The sequence below is a fragment of the Panthera leo genome, chromosome B1 (assembly GCF_018350215.1).
Source record: "Panthera leo isolate Ple1 chromosome B1, P.leo_Ple1_pat1.1, whole genome shotgun sequence".
NCBI lineage: Eukaryota > Metazoa > Chordata > Mammalia > Carnivora > Felidae > Panthera > Panthera leo.
The window spans coordinates 166793385-166811622 of NC_056682.1; the positions used below are offsets into that span (position 1 = coordinate 166793385).

At 37.2% G+C, this 18238-nt stretch overlaps 1 long non-coding RNA gene across 2 annotated transcripts in view; it reads left to right on the plus strand.

Annotated features, from left to right (window-relative positions):
* Positions 1-18238, plus strand: part of LOC122217171 — a 61959-nt gene that overhangs the window by 17200 nt on the left and 26521 nt on the right. Inside the window, exons 1-2 of one of the 2 annotated variants that reach the window (XR_006201330.1) lie at positions 12658-12785; positions 14347-14500. This is a non-coding gene — a long non-coding RNA (uncharacterized LOC122217171). Of the gene's footprint in view, positions 1-12657; positions 12786-14346; positions 14501-18238 lie in introns of those variants that run through there. The other variant, XR_006201331.1, reaches the window with a different exon arrangement.

The following is an 18238-nucleotide window of genomic DNA, read 5'->3' on the forward strand; positions in this document are numbered from 1 at the left end:
GGTGGTTAGCTGGTTAAGCGTCCTACTTCAGCTCAGGTCATGATCTCATGGTTTGTGAGTTCAAGCCCAGCATCAAGCTCTCTGCTGACAGCTCTGAGCTTTGGATTCTGTGTCTCCTTCTCTCTCTACCCCTCTGCCACTCATGACTTCTCTTTCTCTCAAAAATAAATAAACATTAAAAAATTTAAGAAAAACAACTTACTCAAATCAAGTTTGAATAAAAATAAAATACTTGCATATACATATATACATATGAATATAAATGTATGTGAACCTTCATTTCCTTCAAATTTAAATTATTAATGCCAAGATACATTTTTCCATCTGCTTCCAAAATGCTTTGGTCTTATATTCCATTTACATGTGTAGAAAAAAAAATTGAATCAAGACATATTTTAAGAATCCAAACATCTTTGAATAAGTGATTTTGATTTAGAAAATTATTAAAGCAATCTCATTAACCAAATATTGAGGGACTCTCATGATGTCTACACTTAATTTTCTTCCTGTTCTTCAACATGGACAGTAATTGTCCCTTTTCCCATTGAAGGATACATGAGCTGTTTTTGAATTATGTTTACATTTTATTGCTTAAATTCAGGGAAACAATATTGTTTTAAAATAAGCTGTATTATCTTTAATTTCTCTGTGGGATATTCTGGAAAAAAGTGAAAATGATTTTAGCTACTGTAGCAATGCCTACATCAAAATAGAATTATAATTATGTTGCAGGTGGGAAACTACTCAAGGTACCTGCAGAGCACAGATAAAGTGGTTCATTGGCCATCCATTTCCCAGGCTATTTAGCTTAATCCCAAGAATATGTATAATGAATATTAATCCAAATAGCCTTGAACTCTAGCCATTTAGAGAAAGCACGTCTGAATCTTCCTTAAAAATAGGCTTAGTAATACAATTTTTTTTCTGGTTCTAATAATTATACTGGCTATTTAAAAACCTATCAGGAAGCCCATATTGTTATTCTAAAATACTTATCCAGAATTTTCACCCTCCTGAGATTACCCCACAACAAAGGGAGTAACGATGCCCTGCATGTGTACAGTGTCAGAAGGTGTTCAAAGTATCACATCATAGCTAAACATACGTAAAGTCCTAGTCTGCATAATTACAGCAGGTAGATAGCTCAAGTTTAGTGGAAAATTCCCGAAGTATGAGCTCTTACATCTTCCTTTTAAAAAAGTGTCAAAAAGGAAAGCACAACTTACCCATTCCTACAAAAACATTTATGGTCTATATAATAAATGTCCACATATATTTTAAGATATTGTGACATTATGCCAAATAGGCCTGCTCATTGGCTCTGTCAGTTACATATCAGATGTGATTGTTGACAAGTAGCTTGTGGCTTGGAACACACATAACAATCTAGCAAGCAAATATGATGCCAAATAAATCAATGCGAGCTCTAATGCGTTGATGTTCACAGGTTGGCAAAATCTTTTCCGCAATTCTGATTATCCTTATTTATTTAAGGTATAGTATCTATAAAATTTACATAATGACCAACATCACTTTTAATAATTAAAATTAATGTTTATTGAATTAAACTATATGGTTAAAATAAAGTCAGTATTATAGATATTTTATCTGGAAGATAAATCTTAAATATATACTTATCTGGAAGATAAATCTACGTAAGATTAATAACTTACAACGGAGTCGTCTGTAAATCTCATATACTATTTTATGATGTATAGTCAAAGTAACACCAAGTGATTTGAGTTAGAGATGGGAGAAATAAATTTTCATAGATCAGCCTTAAAAATTATATTCAAAATTATATAAAATGTTTGTATAACTCAAAAAATATCCGTGCATCCTACCAATCCATACAAAAGACATGATTAGCTAAGATAAGTCATTCTCATTCCCTAATCAAGGATCTTATCTTGGGAGGAAAACAAAGTGTATTAATTGGTTTGTAATAAATATATGTGACATTAATAAATGAATGGATATTATAAACAGAAAGCAAACGAAGGGAAATTATTTCTTTTCTTCGTTTGACATGAGTCAATATCTTATTAAACCCATCTAACTACTATTAATTCCTGACTTTACAACTTTTTCTTGGCTGGTATAAATCTTTATCCAGAAAATTAATAAAACACAAAAATGCACAAAAATGTAATGCGTAATCTAAATTCTTCATTCTCCCTTAAGTTAAAAAAAATAAGTAGATCAATCTCAGTTTATTCAATCTATTTTAAAGAGATGAGATCTCTATAAATAATGTAAATATATTCTATAATACACAAGAAAATTTTTTTTTAAGTTTTAACTTAAATCTTACTTTGGTTGTAATCTAATTTGACAATTGGAATAAAACAAAAAGTTTTATGGATAGTCCCAGAAAGACAATGTTGCTTATGAATTAACTTAGCATCTGCTCTATGTACAATTTTTACTTTCGTACTTCTTGAATAATGTGAAGGAAATCTCTCTAAAGTAGTCAGCGAGAATTTTTATAGCTTGAAGTCTATGCTGCATAATTTGAAGGTTATTTAAAATTTTTGAATAACAGTGAATGGGCTCCATGTATCTCCATCCAATTCTAATTCAAAATTAAATGTTATTATCTTTAGTCATAGGGTATTCACCATTGAAAATTTAATTGAGTCAAATTTCTAGAATAGATATTCTCAATGGATTTTGTCCAAGGACAAAATTCCAAATGATAACATCTTTGTGAATAAAATGGAAGGGCTTAAATAAAACAAACAAACAACACACTAAACAAGTCAGTAATAATTGCATTGAAATCATTATTTTCCAGTATATTTCACAGTTTCTACAAACAGTGACAATGCTTCCCTGTTTATTTGGCAATCCTTCAACACTGTCACTTAGGTTTTAGGTTTTAGTCCTGATCCCTTTATATGAGATCCCATGGTGTAAATTTTTAAATTCATTTTTAAACTCTTGCCTCTTACTATTAGTAAGGTAATTCCTATCTAGAAAAATCCTTGGCAGACATCTACATAACATCAGATATAGTTAGTTAAGACAAAAATACATTTTGAATACTTATTAATATTTAGCATCTGTGAGATTTCAATACATCATTGTTCAGGACACAGTGCCTGAAATAGTTACTCTAGAACCATCAATGATCAGTGAACATAGAGCACTCATCAGAATGGTAACTTTTAATACTATTCCATTTGTTCTAGAGGTATGATCCCTCTCTTAGAATGAACAATGGAGGCTATTGAATGTTTGATTCGATATTCAATTATCCCTGCACTCACACCATTGCCATGGCCTCAAAGTGGTCGTAATAATGTACTTCCCCATCTTTTGCTTTTACCTTGAATATGAGTTCCATTGGCTATTGTCATATATGTGGAAGTGAGTGTTCTAGTTTCAAGGCTAGAAAGTAAGTGATTTCATGTTTCCACTTGCTTTACTGTAATTCATGCCACTGCCCATTAATGGAACATATCACACTGTGCCTTTGTTCATTCAAGTTGCTGTAACAGATCAAGTGGCTTATAAACAAACAACAGAAATTAATTTCTTGCAGTTTTGGAGGCTGGAAATCCAAGATTAAGCCACTAGAAGATTCAGTGTCTGGTGAAGACTCTTTTACTATTTCATAGATGGACATCTTCTCTCTGTAACCTCAAATGGTATAAGGGGTAAGGGAGCTCTTTGGACCTCTTTTATAAGGGTACTAATCTCATTCATGAAGGCTCCCTGCTTGTGGCTTAATCGAATCCCAAAGTTCTGCTTTATTTTTTTAGGGATGGAAAAGATATATCATTTTTTTAATTTTTAAATTTTTTAAAGATTTTATTAAATTCCAGTTAGTTAACATACAATGTAATAATAGTTTCAGGTATACAATATAGTGATTTAACACTTGCACATAACACCAAGTGCTCATCACAACAAGTACATGCCTCCTAATCCACCTTTCTTCTGGTAACCATCAGTTTGTTCTCTATAATAAGAATCTGTTCTTGGTTTGCCTCTCTCTCTCTTTTTTCCTTTTGCTTATTTGTTTTGTTTCTTAAATTCCACATATGAGTGAAATTGCATGGTATTTGTCTTTCTCTGACTTATTTCACTTAGCACAATACTCTCTAGCTCCATACACGTCATTGCAAATGGCAATATTTCATTCTTTTTAATGGCTGAGTAGTATTCCATTACACATATAAAATATGTATATATATATTCATTCCACATCTCCTTTATCCATTCATCAGTCAATGGACACTTGGGCTATTTCCATAATTTGGCTATTGTACATAAAGGTGCTGTAAAAATCAGGGTGCATGTATACCTTTTAATTAGTATTTTTATTTTTATTTATTTGGGTAAATTCTTAGTAGTCCAATTGCTGGATCATAGGGTAGTTCTATTTTTTCAACTTTTTGAGGAACTTCCATACTGGTTCCCAAAGTGGCTACACCTGTTTACATTCCCACCAACAGTGTGAGAGGGTTCCCCTTTGTCCACATCCTCACCAACACCTGTTGTTTCTTGTGTTGTTGATTTTTGCCATTCTAACAGGTGTGAGGTGATATCTCATTATAGTTTTAGTTTGTATTTCCCTGATGATCAGGGATTTTGAGTTTCTTTCATGTGTTTGTTGGTCATCTGTATGTATTATTTGGAAAAAATGTCTATTCATTTCTTCTGCCCATTTTTAAATTGGATTATTCATTTTTTGGGTGTTGAATTTGATAAGTTCTTTACAAATTTTGGATATTAACCCTTTATCAGATATGTTATTTGCATATATCTTTTCCCATTTCATAGGTTGCCATTTAGTTTGTTGATGGTTTGTCTATTGGGCAGAAGATTTTTTGTTTTTTGTTGTTGTTGTTTTGTTTTGTTTTGTTTTTTTGATAAAGTCCCAATAATTTATTTTTGCTTTACACTCCCTTGCCTCAGGAGACATATCTAGCAAGAAGTTGCTATGGCCAATGTCAAAGAGGTTACTGCCTGTGTTCTCCTCTAAGATTTTCAGTTTCAGGTTTCACATTCAGGTCTTTAATCCATTTCTTTTTCTTTTTCTTTTTTATTTTTTAAAATGTTTATTTATTTTTGAGAGAGAGAGATGGAGTGTGAGCAGGGTAGGGGCACAGAGAGAGGAGACACAATCTGGAGCAGGCTCCAGGCTCTGAGCTGTCAGCACACAGCCGGACACAGGGCTAGAACCCATGAACCATGATATTATGACCTGAGCCAAAGTCAGACGCTTAACCTACTGAGCCACCCAGGCACCCCTTGAATATATTTTTCTGACTGGTGTAAGAAGTGCTTCAGTTTGATTCTTTTGCATGTTGCTGTCCAGTTTTCCCAACACCATTTGTTAAAGAGACTATTTTTTCCTATTGGATAATCTTTCCAGCTTTGCCAGAGATTAATTGACCATACAGTTGTAGGTTTATTTCTGGGTTTTCTATTCTGTTCCATTGATCTTTGTGTCTGTTTTTGTGCCAGTACCATTCTGTTTTGATCACTACAGCTTTGTAATATACCTTGAAGTATGGAATTGTGATGCCTCCAACTTTGCTTTTCTTTTTCAAGGTTGTTTTGGCTATTTGGAGTGTTTTGTAGTTCCATACAATTTTTAGGATTGTTTCTTCTAGCTCTATGAAAAATGGTGGTATTTTGATAAGAATTGCATTAAATGTGTAGATTGCTTTGAGTAGTACAGACATTTCAACAATATTTGTTATTTCAATCCATGAGCATGCTTACTACTGTCACCTTGTGGTTTTGGATTTCAACATGTGAATATTGTGGGGACAGAAACACTAAGACCATAACACCCAGCTAATACTGTTTTCTAAGGAGAACTAGATGAATCTCCCCAACTGACCCATGAGAAGTGTAGTGCCACACAAGAAAAGCCCCATCTAGAATCACTGAACAAAAGTCTTTCAGATTCATGAGCATGCATAGTATTTGTTTTAAGCAACGGAGAGTAGAGGAGAATTGACATATAGCATTTCCATGGCAGTGTTCCTGCCAGACAGAGATAGAATGTCATAAAGATTCAGGTCCTCCTTAATTAATTTTCTAAAATGAGTGTAATCCAAAAAACCAAAACCAAAACCAAAATCAAACCAAAACAAAACTTTTAGAAAAGGAGTTTAAATGTGCCCATGCTAACATTCACATGGGGTAAAAAAAAAAAAAAAAAAAAAAAAATGAGGAGGCAACTATCTTGGAGAGTTTTCCCAAAAAAAACCAAAATGGGTAGACTAGCACATAATACAACCAAGTGTAATTAAACCAGAAACTAAAAGTGTGAAATTATCACACAAGTAAACAAATCAATGGAACACAATAAAAAATATAGAGATGAATGACAATGTATACAAAAATTTAGGATATGGTTAAGGCAACGTCTCAAAATAGTAGAATAATTATTTTTTTAAAAAAAGAAAATAGCTGAAGCACAGTTCATATGACCTCTCTGAAGACATCACACAAGACTTACAAGTACGATGCATTGTTAATAAACTGCAATTGGTTTAATATTATATCCACTTCTGTTTGCTCTCCTTCCTTTCCTTCTTCCTCACTCTCCTTTGGCCTTCACTTCTAATTCCCTGAAACTATATCCCTTCTCTTAATAAAGTGTTACTGCGTTATATTTTTGTCTTGGATTATACTTTCCAGGTAGTGTAGATTAAGATACAAGAAAATTTGCCCTCTTACCATTACATTTAAAATTTTACATTTAAAAATAATTTTAGTATGTGGAAATTTTAAACTTTTATCAAATTCATCATGTGAAAGAAGCATTCTTTAGAATTATTATTTGGAGTGGATTTTATTATAGCAGATGTCATTGTTAACAATTATGAATACATATTATGGCTTTTTTCCTTTGTATTACAAAAGGGAGTTAAACTAATAGATTTTCTAATATTGGCACATGCGTTCAGTTCTTTAATGAGCCCATCTTGGTTGTGATGTATTATTCTTTTAATGTATCGATGGATTGTAGTTGCTAATGTTTTATTTTAGTACTTTGGCCCTGGTAATATATTAGGAATATATTTTTGTATATTTGTAAGATTTTATTATTAATTAATGGATTTACATTAAAATTATTCAAAGTTTTCCTTCTTTCTATATCTTGAAGAATTTGAATATAAATAGAATGATATGTTTCATGAGGTTTTAATAGAATCAGTTATGCAAACATGTGAGTCTAGCACTTTTGGAGCAGATTTTTCTTGGTTCCATTTCTTAACTGCTTCATTCAAATATCTTAACTGTTTATTGCAGTGGGTAAGTTCTGATTTCTTGTATTCAACGCTTCTCCTCTTAGTGCCTATTTTCTATTTTTCTTACTTCCTGTGTAAAGGCCAAATATATATCATTGGCTTTTGTAAAAGCCCTTGACTAATAAACGTATGGTCAAGTCTGAGGATAAGAGATAATAATTAAAAACCCTTTCTTGAGACAACCAATCATACAAGCACCTCTCAGCACCGTCCTCTCTTCCCTTTTCAAGAATGCATAGGATGTGAGCAGATCCACTTGTTTGAAGAACTAATTCCACATACTTGACTTCTGTGTCTGGCTCTTCATTGGTTCCATACTTAGGCATGTAAGATGAATACATTTTTGTCAGTTACAAGTGGGGTATGGAAGTCTTCTGTTGTTTTATAGTTGTCTATTTATCCCTTCAGATCTGTGAGTATTTACTTTATGTTGGGTGCATAATTATGTATGATTGTTATACCTTCTAGATTAATTGACCCCTTTATCATTATAAAATAGCCTTCTCTGTTCTTTATGGCAGCTTTGAGTTAAAGTCAATTTTGTCTTATGTAAGTATAGTTACCACCACTTTCTTTTGGTCTCCACTTGAAAAGAATATCTTCTTCCATTCCTTCACTTTCAGCCTTTGTTTCCCTGAAGCTGAAGTAAGTCTCTTAAAGGAATATCTAGCTGGGTCTTGCTTTTTATCCATCCAGCCAATCTATGCTTTTTGATTGGAGAAGTCAATCCATATATACTTAGAGGGATTATTGATAGGTAAGGATTTGCTAATTGTTTTCTAGCTGTTTATAATTTTCTCATTGCTGTTTTCCCTCTTGCTGACCTCCTTTGTGAATTGATGAATTTCTGTCATGGTATGCTTTGATTTTTTTTTCTCTATCTTGTATTTATTGACTGTAGGTTTTAATGCTGTGGTTACCATGAGGCTTATATAACACATCTTATAGATATTAACTATTCTTTGCTAACAATTCAACTTTGATTGCATACAAAATCTTTCCCCTTTTACTCTTTCCCCTTTATGTTTTTGATTTTCCCAATTTACCTCTTTTTATGTTGTGTATTCATTAACAAATTCTAGTAGCTATACTTGTTTTTAGTAATTTTGTCCTTTAGGGGTACATGGGTGGCTCAGTCAGTTAAGCGTCTGACTCTTGATTTTGGCTCAGGTCATGATCTCACAGTTCGTAGGATCAAGCCTTGCATCAGGTTCTTGCTGACAGCTTGGAAACTGCTTAGAATTCTCTCTCTCTCCCTCTGCCCCTCACCTGCTCACACACACATGCGTATGCGTGTGTTCTCTCTCTCTCTCTCTCTCTCTCTCTCAAAATAAATGAACATTTTAAAAAATAAAAAATAATTTTGTCTTTAACCTTTATATTAGACTTAAGTGGTTAACTTGTCACTATATTACTGTATTAGAGCATGCAGAATTTGACTCTATACTTTTACTGGTGTGCTGTGTACTTTCAGATGTTTTTGTGTGCTCATTTTCATCCTCTAATTTCAGAACGAAGAATTTCTTTCAGCACTTTTTATAAGGTAAGTCTCTAGCAATGATGAAATTCTTCAGTTTTTGTTTGTCCAGAAAAGACTATCTCTCCTTCCTTTCTAAAGCTCAACTTTGCCAGACATAGTATTCTTGGTGGAATTTTTTTTTTCTTTTAAACTTTGTTTGCTTGTTTTTAAATATTTATTTATTTATTTTGGAGAGAAAGAGAGAGAGAACAAGCAGATGAGGGGGAAGGAGAAAGGGAAAAACAGAATCCAAAGAAGGCTCCAGGGTCTGAGCTGTCTGTGCAGAGCCAGGCGCAGGGCTCAAACTCACAAACTGCGTGATCATGACCTGAGCTGAAGTCAGATGCTTAACCAACTAAGCCATCCAGGTGCCTTTACACTTTGAATATATCCTTCCACTTTCTCCTGGTCTATAAAGTTTTTTTCTGAGAAATCGCTGATAGCCTTATGTAGATTACTCTGTAAGTTACATGCCTCTTTTCTCTTGCTGCTTTTAAGATTCTTTCTTTGTCTTTGTTTTTGACAGTTGTATTATAGTGTGTATTGGAAAACTTTTCCTTAAGTCAAGTTTGTTTGGGAACCTATAAGTTTCATGAAATTGGATGTCCAAATCTCTCCTGAGATTTGGGAAGTTCTTAGCCATTGTTTCTTTAAATGAGCTTTCTTCCCCATTCTCTCTCTTCTGTAATTCTCTCTCTTAGTAATTCACAGATTGTTTTTTTTTTTTTTTTTTTTTTTTTTTGATGGTATTCCATAGATCATGTTTCTTCACTTTTTTTTTTAATTCTCTTCTGACTGGTTAATTTAAAGACCTGTCTTCCAATTCACATATTGTTTCATCTGGTTGATCCATTCTACTGCTGATGCTTTCTATTGTATTTTTTTCAGTTCATTCCTTGTATTCTTCAGCTCTAGAATTCTGTGTGGTTCTTTCACAATTTCTGTCTCTGCTGAACTTTTCTTTTATTTGTGTTTTTCTTGATTTTGTTGTATTGTTTTTCTGTGTTTTCTTAAAGTGTACTAAACTTCCTTAAAAGATCTTAGGGATCTTTAATTATCATGCTGCTTTCTGCCCCATCCTCTTCTATTTTTTCTCTCATTCTTCAGTGACAATGGTGGGGCATAGCAGCCATACTGGCTGCAATAAATGATATCCCGGCTGGGGACAGTATTCCGGGTGAGCCTCTGCCCCCAAGAGAGCTGGGACCCCCAGATGTCCAGGACCAGCAGTCCCTGCCATGGATCCTAAGAGGAGGAAGAGGAGAAGGCAGTTTTTCTGCCTACCGCATCCTATTTTCCTCTTCCTTTATCTCATGAAATTCTCCCATGACAAAGAATTAGACTTCCATGCATACACATGAAGAGGCTCGTGCATTTGGACAGCTTTCTGGAAAAGCATTCTATATCTAAAATCTGAAAATCCATATCCTGGTTCCAGAGTCTTCATCACCACCACTAGCAGTCTCAAAGTCCTCGTCAACCACCACCCTCCATCACACATGCCTTGCTGGCCTCCACTACTTTGTGCCGCACCATAGTGCTAGACTGTGGATAACAATCTTCAGTCAGACCTCCCAGCCCACAGACTTCTGGGATGGTGCAGCCAACCCTGATTGTCTTCTCACCCCTGGGGGGGGTGATGGTGTGCCTGTGCATATCTGTGAGAAGGTGAGAATCTGATCTGGAGACTATGCCTCTGTCTGCTCTTTATAGTCTCCTTTATTTAATTTGTGGAGATTATTTACTTGTGGAGATTGGTTGGCATGAGAGAGAGGCTCTCATCTGAGCTATTTTCCCTGACAAGGTCACTGCATAGCCTCCTTTTCTCCTGACTTTAACCCCATCCCCCAAGTCAGACCTCAAGTCCTCCTTGTCAGCCGCCCCCAGAAGGGATGGTGTCAAAGCCTGGAAAGACAGTACTTTTTCTACCTGTCTCAGTCTATAATCTCCATCTCCCATGCTGACAGTGAGCAGCTCCTAATAACTTTCTGGAACTAGAAAAATGCTAAAGTGTCCACTGAGGACAAGAGATATCCTGACAGTGTTGGGACTGTGCTCCCAGTGAATAGAGCCTTTTCTCCACTTTGTGGGCCTCAGACAACCTCTTTCAGCTTCTTGGGCTTCTTTTTAAGGACTTAAATGACCTCACCCACACAACTCAAGTTCTTCAGCTTTGGCAAGAACTTATGGTTTCCCAAACTGTTTCCTGCCCACCTTCCCAACCAATGACTGCCTCCTGAAGACCTGTAGGAAATGTTAACAGTCATTGAGACAGCATGGTAAGTGTCAAAGGAAGTCCCTCCTTCCAGTCCCTTTGTTTCTGTTCCCTCTCAGAAGTAACTTTGGTCAATAAGTGATCAACACAACTCCCCATTTTCTGATGCTGCTCCTTCCTGCCTTGATCATTTTCCCTGCAGCTGCCTGGATCTCAGTTCATAGTGGGAGGGAGGGATGTCATTGTACCCCTGGATGAACACAGGCATTGAAATCCATTGCCACCACCCTCCCACCACCATTTAGCACAGGAGACAGAGATCTAGACACAATCTGCAATCTTTGCTCTATCACGTTTTCAAATCACATTTTTGGGGCACTATTTTATTGAAAACTGGCCCTTTCTTCGGCATTGTGCAAATTGATCCCTAGGGAAAGTACTCCTCCCCTTTCTTTGTGACATCACAAAATGTCTCCAGATATCTTAAGTGATAAGTAAATTTGGAGATGGAGGTGGTAGAGAAATATAGATGGAGGGAATGCATGCAGGGCTGTATTCTTGGCTTGCGGATGTAGGTTCAGACTTGATGCAGAGGTGAGGGTGTGTGGTGTCCTTGAAAGAAAACCCACTAGGTATTACACCACTGGCATAATAGTGAAAGGGCTCCATATGCCTTCTTCAGGGACACGAATAAAGGGCATCTCTGTGAGGAGCACTTACCACTGACAGGCAGAGTACCAAGTGGGTGTGGCCTCGGCCTGTCACGTTGGACATCAAATGACCCAATGGTCTGCCGAGCGGGTGTGGGGGGGGGGGGTGCGGATTGCAGGTAAGCTTCCTGTGGAGTCTCCTTCCTTGAGGCAGGGAGAGAGAGAGACAAGCAAGGCCCCCAAGGAGGGCAGATACATCTGTGGTCTCCCTGGTGTTGGCCTCCTTAGCATGTTACGGATTAACACTTTCAACTCGGAACCTGTGCATTCTGAGACCATCCAGGCCCGCTGGCGCAGAGGCTGCAGGCTGCACTGGGGGCAAGAAGAGGGAGATGCAGGGCCCGCTGATTAACATCTGCCCAGGAAACACAAATGCCAGTGACCATGTCAGCTCCAAGCTGGCCCATGGACTAACCCACAGGCCAGACCCTGAGCTCCACTTGTGATGGTTTGCCTGTTTTGTCCCCAGTGTGTTCTCCAACTACACAGAAAATTCTGGAGTGCAAATATGTAGAGTGAGGCTATAGGAAGGGGATGTCCTCACTGACCTCTTGGAACATGTCCTTATCTGAGAAAAAGGGGATCAATCATCACCGCTGAAACTCACTTCCCGTGGGTATGTCTGTTGTAAAATTTGTGGATTGTGTTTTTATGATTTTTCTCCCAAAATTTACTTTGCTACCTGAGATGAAGGGAATTTTCCTGTTGTTGTTGACTTCGTAAAGTTCTCCCTCTTTTTACGAAAGTAAAAGACAGGGGATCACGAAAGGGGGTGAGAGCATCTGCTTAAGGACATAGTAAGGGAGGAGGGTCCTCAGACTCGGGGTCCACAGGACGCGTGGCGAACACCTTAGGGCTCGCGAGAGGCTGCCAGAGGCTGGGCCACAGTACACGGACCCCCGCGGAGCTGTCGCAGTGGGCCGAGGTGGCAGTTGGCGGGAGGCAGGGTGAGATTCTTCAGGTGCTCTGTTCTGCAGCGCTTCTTGAAGGTGGTGCACTTGGCGGAGAACTTGTAGTCCTGCCAGCTGCCGGCGCAGGGCCTCACTTGTGTGAGTTTTCAGGTATGCCTTGAGATGCAAGGATTTTGGTCAACTCCTCGCCATATGCCATACGTGTAGTGGCACTTGTGCTTTCTCTGCGGGTTGGGGGGGGGGGGGGTGGGTAACTCCAGGTCCCCGCCACTCTGGCCCCGCTGGCCCTTTGACGCCAGCTTGATGCCCCTCACTGGGCCAGCTCCCAATGGGACTCCCGCCCCTCTGCTGGAGCTGAGGCTCACTCCTTGAGGGGCACTAACTCTGCACCTTCACCACTGGTTGAAGCCCACCACGGGTTGGTGGGCTGGTGGAGTAGGTCGCAGGTGGGGAGCTGGTGGCAGGGAGTCCCCGCCTTCCAGCCAGGCGCCCTCTCTGTCCTCCACCACCCCTGCACTTGCTGGTTGAGGTCACCACCGAGATGAGGCACTGTCTTCCTTGGGAGCACTTACTCCATCTGGGGCAGTGTGGTGGCCACAGCAGGGGCTATGCCCTTGATGTGGTATCTAGCCCCTCCAGGCGCAGGTAGGAACCTGGCTGGGCAAGGACGCAAAAGAAACAGAACAAGATTCCAGATATAAAATAAATAAGTCTTAAGGATACAATAAATGTACAGCATGGTGACTACTGTTAATAGTACTGTATTGTATATTGAAAATTGGTGGGAGAGTGGCTCTTAAAATTCCTCATCACCAGAAAAGAAAGAGCTATTTTCAATTCATTATTAGGTAAATCACAGCTCTCCGTGTTTGGGGGATTGGTTACTGGAAGATTTGTGTGATTCTTTGTTGCTGTCAATTTTCCTTGATTTTCATGTTCCTTGAAGTCTTCCCCGTGTTTATCTTCATATCTGAAGTAGCAGTCAGTCCCTCCAGCCTTTAATTTCTTCAGTAGAGAAATACCTTATGCCTGCCCTGCTGGGGATTCTGAGGCTTTTTCAAATCTTCCACGGATATACCTGTTCTACATTTCCTCTTGTGGAAGAATTTGTAAGCTCAGGTACCTTCTCTCAATGCCAAGCAGGTTGCTCACAGCCTCCCATTTGCTTTCCCAGTGGTCATGCTAAAGCTGAGATTTGTGGTCTCTTATTGGCCTGCAGATTCAGACTGCTCTTCTGCACAAGCTCACTAGTCAATACCAAAGTTCGTTCTTACACAGTTAATGGAGTGTGCACAGTGAATTGTTGGGGCTGTGTGTGGGTGAGATGCACAGAGCACTACTGGTGCCCATAGGCCGGTTTGGGGGATCCACAGGTGAGGCATACCCAGCAGCTGATGGACAGCCCTCCTGATGGAATCTAATGCCCTCTGAGATTCCTATCAGCTACACTCCCAGTATCTTCCCTCCCCACAGTCATGCAGCTCATGACTCAGTACTCTCTGTTTTTTGAGAGATATTGGTCTCTTTGGTAGCAGCCTTCACAGTTAGGAATCTGGATGCCCAATCACATCCAATGAGAAATCATGGGCCAAAACGGTCTCTTTTAGCACCAACCTGTGCCATCTTGGGGAAGGTGTCATACAGATAAAGTCAAACTACTCCTCTTACCCTCTCTAATGCATCCATACTCAAATTTTTCTTCTTCCAATAGTGTATGGAACTATTCTACTGGATTACTGGACTTCCACAGAGACTCTCTCATCCATGGCTGATTGTCTAATCCTGTGTTCTCTGGGGGCTCCCAGAGGTGGAGAAGTACAGGAGCCAGTTCATGGGCCACTGCAGGGTCCACAGTGGAGACCAAGGTCTGTATGCCTATTACCCAATGCCTGGGTAGTTAGCAAATTTATATGCTTGATATGGTCTGGGTCCCGGTAATGTTAACATTCTAAATGTTCTAAAGAAACAAAAAAGACATTTGGGGTTTCCCTATTGATTTGTGGTTAATTGAACCCCATTTATCTGAATCATAGGTGTATAATATACTCACAACCACTGAAATTAATTCCACGGAGGCTTCAAAACAAAAGTATTGAATTTCAAACAATGTTGTCTTTCTGTGCAATAGTCTTATTAGTCATTACCTATAAGTATAATTACATTATCTTAAATTTAAAAATATATTTAATATTTCTTTTGTGTTTCCTATCTATATAATTGTCAGTGGCTCTATATAGACTTGAGTGAAAGTGGTAAACATTTTTATGGACTGCCATCATCATTGATTCAATATATCTGTTAGCATCCAGATAGTGTTTATTACTTTCAATGAATTATGCAGGTAGAATACCATGTTAGATGTTATTGTATTGAGGATGATATTTCTTATTTTACTATTTTGGGAAATGGAAAACATTAGATAATGTTGATACTGTAACACACACTTTCCAATGTGTTTCTTCTGACCAAACAATTAAGGAACTGTTCAGGTATATTCACTGCATATAAACTTATAAAGTTGGCATATGATATTTAATTCATGAATGAGAACAAGATATGTCACCTGGAATACAGTGATGTGTACTTTGGCCTTCAAACCAATCTTTACAAAAGGCTCAGAAAATCCTGAGGCTCCTGCACTAATCTTATAAAGAATGCAAATATCACATTTGAAAGGTTGTTCTGCTTTAGGACAAAGTATTTTTGATCTAATGTTAAAATAGAACATCAATACGAAGGATGGAGCGAAGGCTGTTAAACACACAACAATACAGTTCATAGATTTTGTACATGCTTCAAATATTTGTATATACCATCAGGACATGACCTGAAATTGTTAAAATGTGTTAGTTCATCTCATTTCTACATTCAGCACTTGACACATACTCAATATATATTGGCTTTGTGGTTTTAATTATTTTGCCTCTAATATTCTCTGATTATGATTTTCTGTTGTAAATTAGAAGTTATCATGTAACACTATACATACATATATTCATATGAAATTATAGGTTTATGTATAATCTATTAAAATGTTATTATATTCTAATACCAAGTAACTTTCTCTTTTCATTAATGCATATATCAGGATATTTGCAGTTGCAAAGGAAAGCGTAAAATCTCCAACTAGCTTAAATAAAATCAGTTAATTTCTCTCTGTATTATGACAGAAATCACTAATAAAACTTGTAGACTTACAATGCTACTTTAGCTGACAATTAAGAAATAATAAAAGCTAACCTCCTCCCTCAATATCCATCTTAATTGCCTCAAATAGCTGTGCTTCTGCTTAATTCGTGTCTACCTGTGAGCTAATTATTATGGATACTCTGACTAGTTTAGGTTGCAGGTTCATCAATGTAGGCATGAGAGTTAAGTTCCATATCAAGTGAGTGAGTGTCTGTCTCTGAAAGAAAAAAAAAAAAGATTTTTATTATTTAAAAAAAAGAGTAATGGACATTTTGTTGCCAATGTTTATAGTGTTAAAAGCCTCTGGCCTTACAGACTACAGCCTACTGCTTCAGGAATTTGGCCTCGAACATGTACACATAACCTCTGAGGGTCAGGGGAGCTTTGATCTCCCTCAAACTACCACTGCTACTTCCTGTACTCAGTAATGCTAGGTTGGTGAGGAAGATACTACCCTGGGCCCCAAATTTGGAAAATCCTCCAGCACAGGATGACCTTTCGGGCATTTCACTCCCTTCATGAAAACCTAAAACCGCTTCTTTGCTCTTAGGAAAAGTCAAATCATAATCCTTTCTCTTTGCTTGCTCTTCTTGTACCTAACTACATCTTTCAAGAAGTCTTCTTCCTACGCTCTCTTCAGTAATATTTTTTGTTCTTTCAAAATACCATACTCCTTTATTAGATGCTTTCACTAGATATATGAATATGCAGTTCCCTCTGTTAAGATCCACTTGCCTCAGCCTCTTCACTAAGCTAGCATCTAGTCACTTGTATATTTTTATCATGTATCATTTACTTTGGGAAATGATATATGATACCATATATCATTCACTAAAATAAATCTGGCAGCCAATTGGTCAGCTTCTCCATCATACTCTACATCTGATCTTGTACCCATATTGGCAATATTATATATGTGCATTGTAAAATAAGAAGAAAACACATATTAGGGCCAACAAGTTAAAATGCCTGTGAAAACAACCAAATGCCCAAGTCTAAGCTCTAGATCTAAGGGTTAGGACAAAGTTCTTCATGTTATCGTTTGCAAAAGTTATACTATGAAGGCAGTTTTGAAATTCTATAAGGCGAACTATAAGGCTTCCCTATCTCTTATTGTTCTAGTCAATGACATAGTTGTTTTGCCTTATAAAATCATGTGTATTCGTGAATATTTTTCTGGCCATGCCAAAACATAATTTTGGATTTACATAAAAGTAACAGAATCAAGATAGGTAAAGGAAGAGGTAGTAGGGAGAGAAGCTTAAAGTAAAGTAGGAAGCCTGTTTGCGAATTAATATTTTCCTTGTTGCCTGCTCTAGACTCCTCTTATGCTGACAACTTTTTACAATTTCTATCTATGTCTTTGTGCTGTTTTTATATCCTCTGCAATCCAGTGTAAGAGTTCCTTCCCATATGTCAACCCTGATTTAGAGACAAGGAAATATACTGACATTTTGGCTGCTCAGAAAGTAATAAATATTCCTCAAATTACTAATACAATCAATTGTTCACTCTCTCTTGCAGAATTATTAGAGTAGTAAGTTGATTTCTCAGCTATGCTCAGAGATTATTATTAAATAAAAACAGCACAAGCTGCTCATGGTTACTGCTTCACTGTCTTGCATTGACTGACCATCTTCTGTTACTCAAAAGAAAGGAAATTGTTTCATTATTGTTTGTGACTTTTCACATGTGCAGAAACTGGCATAATTTGTAATCACATACATTTCAATAGTGACATGGCAAAATAAAGGTAGTGACCCACTAGAGAACAAAGAACACATCTGAGACCTATGATGGCTATTGCACTGTTTCCCAGGTTGTGAACCTCTTTAAGATATAGAATAAATCCAGGCATAAATAGAGTGAGACCATAGGACTCAAGTCATAGGACTTGACCATTTGGTCCTACCCACAATGTGATGTGATGATTTGTCTATAAGATTAAGCAAGCAATGAACTCAGAAAACATATTTCCAACTTACTGAAGTATAATCAATGTTATTTTAATTGTGTCGTTCCATGAGTTATGACATATTATACATATATGTATATGTATATATATTACACTTATATATAACATGTATTCATTCATGTTATCATAAACACAGCCTCTCTCTATATATATTTACATATATATTCTGTAGTCCCTGATTCAGGCAATATTTGCTACTGTGACTATAGATTAGTTTTGCCCACTCTAGAATTTCTTATACATAATGTATTAATTAATTAGTTAATTAATTAATTTCCTGGGACATCTATAAAAAATCGCCACAAACCTGGTGGTTTAAAACAACAGAGTGTGTCGAGTTTATAAATTTGTTGTGGGGAAATGGTTATCTTAAGAAATTCAAAAAAATAACAAGATTGATGCAAGTACTGCACACTGAAATTTACTAAATATTGAGAAA